General features: G+C 37.1%; 1 non-coding gene across 1 annotated transcript; it reads right to left on the bottom strand.

The window, feature by feature from the left end:
* Positions 1 to 1153: 1153 nt before the first annotated feature.
* On the bottom strand, positions 1154 to 1317 carry LOC118149047 (U1 spliceosomal RNA). Its single transcript, XR_004736214.2, has one exon. It is a non-coding gene; the product is annotated as a U1 spliceosomal RNA (small nuclear RNA).
* Positions 1318 to 2545: the final 1228 nt, after the last annotated feature.

Here is a 2545-nt window from a genome sequence, read left to right as displayed (position 1 = left end):
ACTGATGGTTACATATTTTAAATAATGGTTTCAACTCCATATCACATCATAGGATGAAGAATAAAGAAAACTTATCATGAATGCTCAAGAGAGTGAAGACTGTCCCTAATATTTGGACTCACAGACCTGAAGGAACTTCAGAGATTATGAACTCTCCCTCTTGCTCTCCTATAGTTTAAAAGACTTATGATTGTTGTACAACCAGTCACAGGGCAGGAAAAGCTTGGGGATGTAGATCTGCTACAGCTGCTGCCCTTTCTTGTCATGTAACGAGTAGGTAAGCATTATTTTGAACTAGGGTAAAATACTTACTCATATAATCAATGGCCATGATGTGCAATAAAAATAAAATTTCTTTTATATTCTTAGACGGATCTCAGTTTGCTCCAGCATCCCTGCAATTTCCACTGGCGATGTGGAGGCAAGGTGAGAAAACTTTGCCAATGAAAGATCAACTCCATTTCAGGTTATCTCGGTCTCTTTTAGATCCATGCTTAATTTGGAAAATCATTTCTTCTTACCTTGCTCCTCCTGAAGATTGTGTCTGAGTCTATGAGGGCTTATGTGACCCCATGGGAGTGAGGGAGGAGAGATTTAGATCTGTGTGAACTTTCACGTGTCTACTGGAATTCACTGAAGTCTGCCATGGAGTGGCGGATCTGATGCCTCAGAGCTCTGTATTTATTGTTCATTACTAAAGCACAGCTCCTCCTGCCTAGTATTTTTTCTTCTGTTTTTTCTTTTGCAACTTTAATTTTGGCACATTTGATATCTGCAAAATAATCAGCATAATACATATGAGTTAGAAAGCATAATAATAAACACTCATGAATTCACCATCAACATAAGAAACAGAATATAATCAGTGCCGCTGAAATCTTCTATTAGTCTCTTTCCAATTTCTCCAACCTGCTTCCACCCAGGTGTAACCACTCTTCTTAAGTGTTCTGTTTATCATTTCTTTGCTTATCTGAATGCATTTACAATATAGACTTAGGTGTTCAAAAAGTATAGCTTGTTGTTTCGCTTGTCTTTGAATGTCATATCGTGGTTCACAGTTTGCATGCTTTATGACTTCCTTTTTTTTACTCAAGATTCTAAGATTCATGCATTCTTATCTCTGTGAATTCTTTTTTTTAAATAGTTTTTACACCAGGGGAGACCGTGAACGCAGTCCCCCACTACCACAAATTATGCAGTCGAGTTTCCCACATTTGGGGAAATCGCAGGGGTCAGTACATCCGTAGTGCAATGGATAAGCCTTGTCCCGGGAAGACCACCTTTGTGAACATGGTATCTCTCCTGCCAGATAAGCATCTCTGTGAATTCTTAAGCCAAAGTCCAAGTTGGTGACAACAGAGTCTCTAAGGAACCCAGACTGCATTTTTCTCTTGCCTTTGCTCCTCAAAAACATCCCCCTTCCTCCTCTGTAGAAACTGTACTGAGGTTTCTACATCCTCTGCCTATCTGGTGAGAATATCTCTTTCATAATATTCTGTCCTCTCTGCACAATCATTTAGAATAAAACTTTATTTTACATTGATCAAACTGGACTCTTTATATGTAAAAGGAAGCTTTATCAATATAGGAAATCTCACTCTTTTACAAGAAAGCCTAGGTTTATGAACTTCTATTTTCAACTAAGGCAGTGTACCTTGCATCGATGCAACCTTCACATCCAAACATCTTAAAAACTGTATACAGTGTGTTGTTGTTAAGCAGGTACTTGAAGCTATTAAAGGGCAACCAAAGCATCCCAGGCTTGAGGAGCCAAGATCTCAGAGAAATGAGAAAGACATTGAGAGTGAGCTCGCTTTCTCTGCCTTCTCTCTTCATAAGGCATTTGCCAATTTGTAAGAGATTCCAATAAGAGGCTTTAAAGAAAGTAGCAGCTCCACACTCATGTCAATAAATAGAGAGGAGTGAATTCAGTATCCATATGGGGGAAAAATTAATCTTGACCCTCTATATTGTACGCTATACAAAATTAACTCCAGATAGATTTTAGACATATATGGGAAAAGTAAAATATCAAAGCTTTTAGTATGACATAGGAGAATGTCTTCGTGACCTATAGGTGGGCAAGAATTTCTCAGACAAAATACAAAAGCTTTAAAATCAATCATAAAGGAAAAGATTGATAAATAAGACCACTTTAAAATTAAGACACTTTTCATAAAAAGACACCTTTAAAAACATAAAAAGGTAAGCCAATAGTGGAAGAAAGTATATTTCTGACAACAATTTTCTATACAAAGATATAAAGATCTGTAAATCAACAAGAAAAAGAAAACTATCAAAGCAATTTTAATGAGAAAAACAAACAAACCAAGACCACTTGAATAGGCATCTTACAAAAAAAGATAAGGTGGCCAGCATCATTAGCCACTAGGGAAATGCAGTTTAAAACCACCGCGAGATCCCACCATACACACATGAACTGGCTAAAATAGGGGAGACAAGTCTCAGTAGAAAGTATTGGCACCTGTAATTTTCACTTACTGTACTGAAAAATAAATTGTGGTATAGTCATAAAATGAAATAC

Source organism: Callithrix jacchus, chromosome 17 (genome assembly GCF_049354715.1).
Source record: "Callithrix jacchus isolate 240 chromosome 17, calJac240_pri, whole genome shotgun sequence".
Taxonomy (NCBI): domain Eukaryota; kingdom Metazoa; phylum Chordata; class Mammalia; order Primates; family Cebidae; genus Callithrix; species Callithrix jacchus.
Note: the sequence above shows the minus strand (reverse complement) of the source record. Positions and strands in the feature narration are given on the sequence as shown.